The sequence below is a fragment of the Drosophila montana genome, unplaced genomic scaffold, assembly GCF_035044405.1.
Source record: "Drosophila montana isolate Dmon_TW-CO22-7 unplaced genomic scaffold, ASM3504440v1 contig_2581_1, whole genome shotgun sequence".
NCBI classification, from domain to species: Eukaryota; Metazoa; Arthropoda; class Insecta; order Diptera; family Drosophilidae; genus Drosophila; species Drosophila montana.
This window is the reverse complement of record NW_026997444.1, coordinates 38,896-52,255: the sequence shown is the minus strand read 5'-3', so window position 1 is coordinate 52,255 and position 13,360 is coordinate 38,896. Positions and strand designations below refer to the sequence as shown.

Below are 13,360 nucleotides of genomic sequence, written 5' to 3'. Positions count from 1 at the left end.
AGAAGAAAAAACCTGTCATCTGCTCCTGGCGTTCCCTTCCCGCTTGCAAGTTACGATTTGCCAGACTGCCCAGCAGCCTGCATCCGACACGGCTTCGACATAGATATAAATACATATATAAGTATTGGTGTACTTGTGCGTGTGTGTGTGTGTATGTGTATGTAGATACCTATAGCGAAAAGCCAGCAAGAGGACATTGAACGCCGTTCATCCATCGTTAATCCAAGAGCTGCAGACAGGAGGCAGCATTTTTAGAATTCCCAAAAAAAAAAATAATAAACGAGAAAGTAAGGATATCTTCGGCACGCCGAAGATTTAATACCCTTGTACTCATTTCCCTTTTGCTGACATGTAAGAACAGTGCTGCTCGAAAATGCTGAGTTTGTTGAAATATTTATAATCTGAATATTTTGCCTTATAATATCCTACTATTTCACCGATCTTTCCTATAATGTGATATATTGGTCCGATGTTAATAAGATTTTGCACATACATGAGGTTCATATTGGAACGAGTAAATCCGGAGTTCGGTCAAGTTGTCTTTACATTAAAAAAGGTTGCCATATCAGAACAAACTTTTCGACGGATCGTTCTTATGGCACCTATATGATATAGTTATCCGATGTTGATTAGATTGCAAATAAAAAGGGTGCATAGTGCTTATAAGTGCCGAGCTTGGAACATGGCTATATCAAATCGGCTGTTGATGCTGATTTAAATTATATAAATACATTATAGGGTCGGAGATATCTCCTATGCGTTACACAATTCATGACTAAGTTATAATACCCACTGCAAGGGTATAAAAAGCAACTGTCGAGAACAGACAGCATGAATAAAAACAACAACTACGACATTCCGCACAGGGACAGAGCTAGGAAAGGTCTGGCAACACTGTCATGTCTCGACTTGTTTTTGCTGTGCAAGTGATCCGCGTGAACCGTCTGCAGAAAAAGTAAACGAAATTTGCGCAAATGATGTTGCCAGATTGAAGCTCTAGAAGGAATCACCTTAGGCTGGTCACATTTGATCGCAATGTTATCGAAAACAGCGTGCAGGGAAATTTTCTATCGAACTGCTGTTAAGTAAATGCTGCAAAACGTAAATGTGTATATATATGTGACGTTTAACTACTTAGCTTGCTGTGTATATGCTGCATGTATGTATGTATATGTAACGTGTGCTACCCCGGCTGCAATGTCCTGTGTGTGCGTGTGTTTGTGCAGTTTCATTTCGTTTTCGTTTCACTTTTTGCCCATCGCCTGATTCTGTTTCTGCTTGCTTCTTTTATTGTTTTACTTTTACAGCTGCCTCTTTTTCAACTTGCATTTTTGCCCTCTCGTTCGTTCTTCCTGGTGCTGCTTTGTTGTTGTTGCTGTTGTTGTTGTTGTTGCTGCTGCTTTTGTGTTTGTAGCAAGGGTGGAATACAGCTCAACGCTTCGTCGCAGCCGTCGCACAAAACAAAAATTTATAACATTCGTACGTCTGGCTTTGATCCTTTTGGGCTTGCTTTTATTATTTTTGCCGTTGGTTCAGACGTCTGTCTGGCCACCACCACCACCACGACCACGACCACCTCCCCGAATTGAACGTGAGGGGGGAAGTGTCTTGCAAATAAATAAATAGTCATGTCAGCCATAATATTAATGCCAGCCCAAATGGAAGGAAGGTGGTGCAAAGTTTACGTTTTGGGGGCGGCAGCGTTGCTAATCAACCCTCTGGGGCGCTGTTTGCTGTTTGCCCGGCAACGACAACGACAAGAAGAAGAAACACAAGCAGAAGAAGAACCAATTGCAGCCTCCCCCAAAATATATCGCAAGTCTGTGCGTGTCTGCGTGGGGTCAATAAACTTTCGCGCCACCAACTTGTACGGCATGTGGCAGAGAGCAATGAAAATGCGATGGACCATTCCAAGCCGAAACGAACCAAAAAACCCGGGAACTGAAAACTGGGAACTGAGAACTGGGAACCAGGGATCAGGGACCAGGCAACGGTTTCCTTTCTCTAGTCACCCTCGACGATGCGATGCGACTCGTCATCGGTGGGTCGTTTCGCGTGGCGCACGTTCTACGCATTTTTGTGCATTGACCCCAGGCACCGCACCGCCCCCACCTCCCCTGTCCACACGCACACACAATGGCAACCCTTGTTGATTTGATTTTCATATGTCTGAGTGGGGGGTCCGAGCAGGTGAGGTGTGGACGTAGAGCAGGAGGCAGAGGCAGGCGGCAGGAGCAGTGTCCTAATCCTTATGAATTTCGCTTGTTTCGGCTTTTATGTTTTCATATATGCGGACATGCGTCCCCAAAATACGGCTATAAAATAAGATATGTATGCACCTTCGATTACACCTTTATGATGTCATAAACTGAAGACGGCTTTAATTGCACAGTGGGACACATTTACTGTGTACGTACGCGGCAGAGTGAGCCAAACATATGTGTATATTTATGCATAAAACAGTTTTATGGCTACTTGGCTTAATGGCCCGTCACGGGTGTGGTTAGATTTTGTAAAGTCGCGACTAGACGGACGGACGATCGGACACTTCCTGTTTTGTCTTGGCAGCAAATGGTATTCAACTTCACTTGGAACGATTTGCCATGTAATTTGCCTAACTTTGCGACAAGGAAGACAATGCCGGCAATCAGAACATCATCATTAAGGGTCATTTGGTAGGGAGAATTTAAGGGTAGTTTACAGTTTTGAATTCCTTGGGAAACTGCAGGAGGCGACAGCTCATGAATACATGTATGCTAAATTTCACGCTTTTCTTTCCACGTTTTTGTCCAATATGTTAATGGGAATGTCCGAGAAAGTGCCAGACAGAGCATTACAGGGCGGCTGACTTGTAAATAGATCTTCAGGCTTCACAGTGTGTGTGAGTGTGTGTGTATGTAAGGGTTCGTGGGAAATTCAAATGTGTTGAAAATTGCCGTAGGGGTAGGGAGAAGAAGAACAACACGGAAGGGGTTCGAACAGGTTGCTGTTGCTCGAGCCGGCTATTTGAGACGAATTCTAGTGTGGTGTATAGCGAAAAGAAAATCATAACAAAGTTTTAGCAAGCTTTCAAATAAAAGAAGGAAAACAAGGAGGGAACGGCACTCCGAAAATTAATAACCTGGTATACATGTAACAATACTTTCCATACAAAGGGAACGGAATTCTCTAAAAATATTTTGTTACATAAAAAGGTTCTTCAGAGAACCTAATTTGTATCTATATATGTATATCTATGGCTGGGGTATGATATTGTGATCGGATCTGAGAGACAATTTTGCGTATGGTTGTTACAGATTATAACTAGTTTTAGTTCAGCGTGAAGTTATAAAAACTGATTATTATGATAATCATAAAAAAAGTTAAGTGAACTTCACTTTCTTTCATTTATCAAAATTAAGTTATATTAAAATATGAATTAGGACGGCGATCTGTGTCACTTTAACCAATCAACTCCAAAAATAACAAATAGAAGATCTATTTTTATCGGCTCAAATCAGACTTGTCTCAAAAAGGTGATCTTCAGCAGGTGTGAGGAATTTGATGGATGATGGCCTATTGAATCATTTGCGTTTGCAAAATATATTCTTTGCCAATGTCTAAATATTCTTTAATAATAATAATAATGAATTGACAACGCGTTTGGATCAAAACAATACAGGTTTTCAAGTCATAAAAAAAATCTCCGCGCTATTTCCCGTAACCGGATCCGTAGTCTTTCCAAGTGCTGAGCTACGTTCTAACCGGAAGCAGCCAGACTTGAATCACAGCTCAAGCAAAGGGGCTCGTGCCTGGTAGGTTTTTATTGATATATATCTGTCGATTTATCTAACTAGTTTGAGAATTGATTACTGTTTTGTGTTCTCAGTTCGCCTTTCTTTAAGTTCTATACAAATTATAGAACTGCATTTGCCAAGTTTACAGACTTTGGATTTAATATATCAAGATTTTTGTTCCTTCATATCATTTCTTTGGAATCTCTTTCCATTTTCATTAAAATAAAAGATCTTGATGCACCAAAATTTGGTGTGTAGGTTATCGTATAGTTTTTACAGATTAAGAATATTTCCGTCAAATATGGCCCAAGATATTTATGCCTTAAGACTGAGTTTCTTTCCCGCAATTTTTAAACAAACCTATTTTGCAAGAATATTTGGATTGGGCTTCACTTCAGAGTATTTTTTTAGTGTTCTTGTATATTGGTGTTAGACTTGTTAGCTTTTTGCTATGTTCCAACTTGCTGTTCAGACTTTAAATAAAGAATATATACTCCGATTAAGTGCTACGATTATGCGAGCAAAACTATAGCTTGAACAGTTTTAGAGCTGGAGTGATCAAGTAAAATAATAATTATAAATGGAAAATGCGTTCATGTACATATATATCTATATCTATCTATGTATATAAGTATCTAAATAAATGTTGTCGGATAGCCTGGTTTAAGCTGTGAACGAGAATTACGCAGTCGCTTGAAGACGATTGCAATATTCTTAGTTGTTTTTCTCGAAAGAGCCGCATCATGTGTTTCGAGGCTTCTCATCTTCAGTCTGCGATGCAGATGCAGATACAGATAAAGATACAGATACAGATACAGATACAGATACAGATACAGATACACAAACATATATGTCTATGTACATCCATCTGTCAGTCTTGCTCTGATGTTTATTCTTTTCTTGTTGCTTGCGATTGGAGCTCTGTTTCTTTGCTCCAAGCTCACAAAAAGTTCACACGCTGCTGTTGTCTGTCATGTGGATGTTGTTGTTGTTGTTGTTCTCCTTGTTGTTGTTGTCGTTGTTCTGGTTGTTGTGGTCTTGGCCAGACTAGACAGCTGTTAATGCAAATCAAACAATAACATTGTTGGGCGGGGGGTTTGTTTGCTGCAGCAGAACAAAAAATAAATAAAATAAAATAAATGCGATTGCCATATTGAAACAATCCGAACGCGAAAGCAAATACATATATAGAAATGTTATCAGAGCTTGTGTTTAGTTTGCTTGAAATTTGTTGCGGTGATAAAACGAAGCAAAGGCCCAGAGCGCCCCATGCATATAATATAATATAATATAATATTATATTAAATTATATTCGTATATGTGTGGGTATAGTTTTCTTTCGAAAGAGCTTTTTGGCTTGTGTTGTGCTGTTTTTGCTTCCGCTTGTTGTTGTTTAGAAATAGAAATGATTTCACAATTCGCTTTGGCTGGCATCACACACAGCTCGACACAACGTGTCTAACTCCCCTCGCCCCGACCGGGCCCCCGACCGAGCCAACGTTCTCTCTCAGGCTCAGTTCTCGGTGTTCGGCTCGAAAAACAATAAATGAATCCGCAGCACAGAAAGAAACACGTTTTTTTTTTTTACAGCCTTTGCTGATTTTATATTAGATATTCTTGTTGCCTGGCCCGATGCTTGCTTATTATTTATTCTTTTGCTGCTGCCACAGAACATATTAACCACAAGAACAACAACAACTTGTGGCTGGGTGATTCAGCGGCCAACAAAGTGAATGTACCCCAAACTGAGCCAAAGCATTTTCGGCCAGCTAAGCTGTAAAATGTCACGCTGTTCACCGGCAATAATAGTATTACGTTCATTTTATTGTTCTATGCAAATCACTAAACTAATTTGCAATAGGTGCGAAGGAGACAGACAGACAGACAGAAGACAGTCAGAAGACAGTTTAAAGAGGATAGCAATAAAAGGAAGTCGCGGCCCCTCAAAGCACAGCGTCTGTTTGTCTGTCTGCTGATCTATCGTTGCGTAGTGTGTGTGTGTGTGTGTGTATGTGTGTGCGTGCGTGTGCCTGTGATTGATGAACAGACGAATACATGTAGGAACATACTTTGATCGAGATGAGCGAACGTGAGATGCCCTGTAATGCAAGATGTTGTTGGCTGATAAAGGCAGCAGCAAGAAAATTAAATAAAACCAAGGTTTACGAACTTAAAAGGCATAATTAATAGACTTCCGTTTGGAATATATTATATATATTATATATTATATAGCAGAGCTTGCCGGACAGGCTATTAATTTCCCCCACTGTGTCGGTGATTTCCCATCACTATCTCTTTATCCTAGTCTTAACACTCTATATATCTAGTATACATTTCTTTACTTTATTAATAACTATATTCTTACTTTTTTCCTATTTATTGTATTTTCTTAAATAATATAGTAAATTAAGGTTATTTTTAATTTTTACTTAAGAACACTATTTTCTCTACACCTCTAACACCTTCCTTCTTAGCTGTAGGCTCTACACTGACAAATTAGCTGTCAAAAGGGGGCATAGCTGGCCGGAAGACCAAAATATTAGAGAATTGTGTATTCTAATTAGGCTTTTGGCATTTAATAAAAAATAGATACCGTTAACAGTGTCACCTTAGCCATTTTTGTGCCACATACAGGAGCAACTCTCGTGTAACTCGTTCGGTTTTGGTACAAAGTTTGGTTTGTGAAATATTTTCAAAATTTGAATGAAATAATTCAATTCCCTAATTATTATTGGTTGGATTGTTTATTGGGCAACTGTGCTCAAGCCTGTGCAGTCATTTTTTTATCATACCCCATCTGAGAGTTTACGCACTGAGTACATACAGTGAGCAATTAGTGTGAGAATGAGAGAGCTTTAAAACTGTGCTTCTTCTTTAATGAAGGTCAATGTTCGTGCGTTGGACGCCGCCGCCGACGTTCTTTTCCGCTGCTTCGCTTCGTTTAGCTCGGGCCTGGGCGCTTGACGCTTTTGGTCTTGTTATTGTTGTTACTATTGCTGTGGTTGTTGCTTTTGCTGTGCTTGTTGCTGTGATAGTGAACTGTTGGCGGATCGGCGCACAACTTGTAACTCGTAAGTCGCAAGTCGCGGGTTCATCAGCGTACAAGCAAGAGTCAAAGCCCAGAGCCGAGCCCAAAACAGAGCTTTGCTAATGGTTTTTCATGCTTATTGTGCTGCAGGCGTGCCTCTCTCTCTCTCTCTCGCGGTCAGACTCGAATATAATTATGTATAACATAATTTAATTGTTTCAATTTGGTCTGGCACTCGAGATATTCTGCTTGAGCTGGAGGTTTCCGTTTTCGGGGGTAATCAGTGAGCATCCAACGTTGTTGAACCAAAACCTTTGACCTCCAATTTTCTAGAGCAAAATTGGGAGAAAGACAAGAACCATTTACACCCGCCAAAAAAAATCGTTTTATAATGGATACATTATTCAGTTTACTTGATTAAGAACATGTCGATGTATTCTGGTAAACTTTTTAAATTTAACGCAAAGTATATAGGGAACATTAAATCATTTTCCCCTTATAACAATAGAAATATCTTGAACACAGAACTTCAAGAAAAAGGCATCGCCATATTTAAGACAAGATTTTTAAAAGCTGCTTTTTACAAACCATTGAATTGAAGAATTTTTTAGATTGGTTAACAGATGTACGAGAAAAACAGCTAACGAAATCGGTTTATAAAAATCATATCTTTGGGATTTTGGAATTCTTCGCATTCTTTGATTTCGAGCTATTCTAAATTTCAGGCGACCAACTTAAAGACTTATAAAAGTAAATAGGTCTTTGAAAAACTTTTCCCATAAAAATTAATTTAATTAATATCTTGCAATGACTTAAACGTTATTTAAAAATAGTTATGTTTGAAAATTACTGAAAGAGTATTTCTTTGAATAGTAGAGCTTAATTTTAAGAGCTGATTGTCCCCAATCCCAAAAATGTATAAGGGCTGCTGCTTGGCTCCCATGGGGGGAGAACTAGGTTCAAAGAACTACTTGGCGGTCCGACGAGAACAGATGCATAAGCAAAATACACAAAGCAAAGTTTTTCAGAAGCAGCTACTTCACGGGAAAACCCAAAACCATCGAAGCAAGCTTCGGAGGTGTGGACGACTCCATAGAAATTTATAGCATATCAACCGAGCGGCACCCAAAAGCGCCATTTCCGATGAAAATAATCTGTCGAAACAAATATGCATATATATCAATTTGTATTTGTGTATGTGTATGTGTGTGTTATAGATATGGAGTATGGCCGCGGTTCGCTGGGTTCTTTCACGTTGGCAGCTGAAAAGTGCTCCAACAATTATGAACGTTGACCTTTTTGCCAAATTTTCCACTGCGCCACGGATGTAAAGGTGAAAGAGTAACAGAACAGAACAGAAGAGAACCTAATGACAACTGTGCGGGCCGCAGCGGTCGGTAGGGGGCGGACAGTGTAAGGTAAATAAATGCGCTGAGCCGAAAAGCAAGAGAAGATTGCGCCAAATAGTCTACGAAGAAGAAGAAGAATAACAAAAAGTTTTCAAAAGCAAATAAATAACCAAAAGGCAAACACACACATTTTGGCCAAGAGCAAAGCTCACCCAGAGACAACAGCAGCTAACACGGCTCTAACAGGAGACAAAGGGGGGTGACAAGGCACACGCACACAAAGATCCATACATGCATACAGACATTTGTGTGTGTATGTATTGTGTATAACCTGGCGCTGACTTTGTCTTTTTGAAAGTTGAAATGCTGCCTAGGCAGAATCTCAGGGCATCGGCAACAGCAGCAGCACAGCACAGCAGAGCAGCGCAGCGCAGCGCTAGAGCCAATAAACGGGTTTGAAACAAAAGAACAGACGCTTAACAGAGAGCACCCCCTCCCCCCTCACCACCTTTCCACTCCAAGCAACGCCACCCGCCCTCGCTGTTTCGACCGCGTGTAGATCACGAGAACAACAGAAGCAAGAGCAAAACAATACGCGATGGTGTTCTGCCAGAGGAACGAAATGGTAACTGGAACTGGAACTGAAACTTGTGCGTCGTGGAAGGAGGGGGCAATAATTGTGGCATTGAACTGAGAGATCTGTGTAGAAGTCTCAATGCTAAGGATGGGCGGAAAATTGACTAATATGGAAAAATTATAAGGCACGATCTTAATTATTTTGCCTGAAATTCTTGGGCTTGACTGATAATCAAGTTAGGTTTGAAAGCTTCTGCAAATACAATTACTTAAATAAAGCTAAATCGATTCAGCTCGTTGTCAAGAATATATAAACTTCATGTGGTCAGACTTGTCTTCAAATGCCTTTTTAATTGTTAATCGGTATCAAGTAAGAGGCTCTAGTCGAGAGTTCAGGACCATAGTATATGTTAATACTTATAGTATGCTGATCATTTAAAAATCCAACTATTTTTAATAATTTCACCATCTATCATAAACGTTTGCAGGGGACTCTCATTCTTTAAATTGGCTTTGCTTAGCTGCTAAATTAACCTAAAGTGACAGTTAGAGCCGCCTTTAATTAACGGTATTCATCAATTACACACCTTGCACGACCACCGCCCACACTTCCACCACCCAACACCACCCTCATCCACATAACGCAGCGTAGACGAAGCTTTAGACGTCATTCTACTAAGCCTCCACAGTACACTTTCTGCTTTATATGGCGTTGTGAAGGCATTTTAATTTTTCAAATCAATATGTAACGCACTGAAGGATATGACATATTGTAAAGAATATATATATAGTATATATATAACCAGTATCTTTTATTTTATACCTATCGCCTGTTAGAAGAGGAGGGTTCAGGGTATCCCCTAGTCGGGAGCTCCCGACTAGAACCTCTTGTTAGATTTATCAACATCTGACTACTATTATATACAGCTGTAATAGGAATAATCGCTTGAAAATGTTTTTATAATTTACTTTAATGTCAACCAGGGTATTCAATATTCGGCTACCCGAAGGTGATTACTATTGTGTTTTGTTTTTTTGTCTTAAAAGAGACATGTAATTAACATCAGGTCGTGGTGGGTGTTTTGGGGACTGCATTTTGGTGCCTGTTTTCATTTTGTGACTTGTTAAAATTAATGCGTGTACTTAAGAGCTTTGCAGGCTACAGTACACGCATACTTGCATACATGTATGCATATATGTATGTATGTATCTTTTGCCGGCAACAGCCATAAATCTTCAGACCGTCCTCTGTCCTTCAACCTAGAAATTCAATATCTGCCAAATCACTCGACGGTGAGTGTAGCGGATAGAAGAAGAAGCAGACGCATCCATCATATCTCACGTACAAACGTAAATTTGTATGCTATGCGGGTGCCCGTCTCTGAGAACAAGCAAGTAGAAGAAGGAGACGAGAACGTGAACGAGAAAGCGCGACTTCCGACTTGAGCAGAGCGTATTTCACCACGGGACGATAATCACCACAAGACGACAATACCGTTCGCTAAGCTGCCGCATGTGGTAAAAATGTACTAAAACTGATATCAAATTATAGAAAAGGGTATTCATATGTGTATTCATATATTTGCTGTTGGGAAGATAATTTAAATGTATTCTAACACATCTGGTACAAAATATGATTTTAAAACGCAATCGTTTATGCCCAATTTAATTTTTTTTTGGTATAATATTTTTATCTTGTTCTTATTGTATTATTGTGCGAGACCAACAAGTTTATAAATTTAACTGCTTTTGGGCTTTTCATAGTTGCTGCGTTCTTGTTGTTGTTGTTGTCGTTTGGCTATTCATGGGCGACCCGCTCTAAGCGCTCCACACGCACTTAAAACAACAACAACAACAGCGACAAAAACGACGCGGGTCGACGGTTAGTTGGTTTATTGACATCGCTGCCGGCGTCGACGTGGACGTCGGCGTCTGCGTCGCTGTTGCCACTTTTTTTTCAAGTTCGTGAATTTTTAGCCGTTCGTTGACTTTTGTTTTGTTAACGTATTTATTTGTATTTTATGTACAAGTGTTTGTGTGCCTGTCCCCAACTAATGTCATTTGAACACTGGTTTCTGTTCTGCTTTGTGCTCTATTATTGTTGTTCTATACCTACGGCTCGATCTGTTGTCTTTGTGCTTTCCGAGGCCTTAAACAATTTTCGCAACTGTTTCTGGGAACGCCAAAACTAAGTTCAAACTGAGCACTAGTCGGCGACTCAGATTAAGAGACCCGCAGCAGTTTAGGTTTCAACATGTGTGGGGAGGCTGATCGAAATTTCCTGCCCAGTCTCAGACATGAGTTTAACGCGAAATATGAGGTCAGTGCGAGGCCGGAGAGACAAGAAAAAGCGAAGGGTAGCAACTTTGTGCGGGCTAGGGATCTCAAAAAAAAAAAAAAAACAATTGCCCCAATTAGCGATAATGTAAGGGGATATCGTGGGTGTTGAGAACCAAGATGATATCGATTTCGGTCTTCATTTTTGGCATGTGTACAATACAAGGGTATAAAATAACGAATTCATTTCTTAAAATTTCCAAACAATCAACCGAAATATCAATTTCATAATCTTTCTTTTTTGTCTTTTATTACAGGTAAACACATTTTGCAATGCAACACTCCAATGTTTCGAAGAGAGCGCAAACGAGCGACCTGATCTAGTAAGATTTTAGAGAGTAAGTCAACTAGGAACTACATACACACACACATACAACTCCAACTGTCAAATTCAAAGGGGTTGTGATTCCTCTGTCGCGGTTAGCAGCTGTAGCTAAGAACATGCATAAAAACTCAAATTTATTACTGTATTATTACGCAATCAGGCGAAAAACGATTAACAACAAGCCTCACGCTCTCATAATCGCACAATACTGTTAAAAAAATTAAACAATTGATTTCAAGCTCCCCCTGGCTACGCGTCGTGGTGTGGCTCCCTTGAGCTCTTTTTTTTTTTTAAACTTCCGGCATTCAAGAGCGCGTTTGCTCTCTGCAAATGGCCTGGCAGGCAAGCCTTGCACTCGGATTCACTTCTCTCCCTCATGAGAGCAAAAGGAACAGAGAGAGAGAGAGAGAGAGTGCGAGCGAGAGCGGCAGAACCAACGCTCGACAGCTGCATTAATTTTTCGGGTACAAGCTGCCTAATTTCCGGTTTCAAGTGTCACTTTTTCCTCCAATATGATTGAAAAAGCCATAACAAACACATATGCATGTACCTTTATGTGTGTATGTGTAAATGGCCTGCATTCTTGTTGTTTTTATGGTTTTTGGGTTGGGTTACGTTGAACGACGCCGCTGCCAGCAGACATCTGGCTGCTTGTGACAATGACAGCTGCTAACAGGGCCTGAGCCTAGGGACTGCATCCATCATGCTCTCTCGCTCTTTGCTTGAAACGAACCGAACCCAGCCGAGCCGGCATTTAATTGGCTGGCTGGCTGTGTTTAATGAGCGCGCGCTCGATTGAATTGTCTGTCAATATGGCAATAAAACTGTTTTGAGGTTAGGGCTGACTAATTCAAAGAACGCAGCATCAGTTTGGCTTATCATGCCGTTATTATATAGCCAGACTTTAGTTTTTTCTTTTGTAATTGTGTATTTGTCAATAGTAAAAATATTTAAACGTTGTTTTTTCCATGATGCTGCCTACTTTAATGCTGCGGCCGTCATTGGCTCGTCCCGCCTCTTTTTTTCCGTTGTTGTTTGCTTCTTTGGCACGTTCGACGTCTCGTTCGTCATTGGGGGTTCATGAACCGCTTGCAAGGACAGCCGGAGCAGGCAAGCGCAGGCAGATCGATCACAGAAGCTTAAGCTCGAAAATGAAATAAGACGTTGAGATGCCGTGTGCCATTTTCCACTTGTTTCCTGTGCCGCACACATACATACACACATACATATATAACACTTGAACCCATAATTCTCAGAATCCGAACAGGGAGACAGACGGAGAGCAGAGCAAATAAAGCAGACGCGCAGCACGCCGCCTTCTTATGCTACAGCTCTTCGCCCCTGTCTGACAACAACGACGGTGTTGCCACCTCCTGCGTGAGTCACACATCGGCCAGCAGAGACACACACACACACGCACGCATGCAACACACAGTTGCATATATGTATGTATCTGGATATGTATGTAAGCAGGCGGACTCAATCAAAGTTGGCAACGTTGGCCAAAGCGCACAAGAAATCACTGACCTTGACTTTTAACAAAGTTTAAGGCCCTTTTAGTTGCCAACAAATACACACACATACGCAGCATAATTATATACAATTTGTGTGTACATGTGTGTGTGTGTGTATTGAAGCCAAGCGCGCTCGTTTCTAGACTGGTTTATTGTGCGCTGCTGCTACTGGCGCTGTCGCTGCCGCTGCGGCTGCGCGCTATTCTTAAGCTTGCTTAACGCACATGACGCAAGCGTCGTCCGCTGCTGCGCAGACTTTTACATTTTTCCTATTGCATCAGCGCGTAGCGTCTATCACGCACACATACAGACATACATACATATGTATGTATGTACATACCTGATCGTTTTATTTCTTGTTGTTGTTTCTGTTGTAGCCTTAACCATAAAAAGTTGTGTGTATGTACAAAAATAGCACATTTAACTGAACAGCAGGCCGCAAATCATCTTTTACC

At 40.6% G+C, this 13,360-nt stretch overlaps 1 protein-coding gene across 2 annotated transcripts in view; it reads left to right on the top strand.

Moving 5' to 3' along the window:
• The window catches only part of brat (brain tumor), a 35,286-nt gene that overhangs the window by 1,896 nt on the left and 20,030 nt on the right, over nucleotides 1–13,360 (top strand). The gene's annotated exons all lie outside the window — the stretch shown is intronic.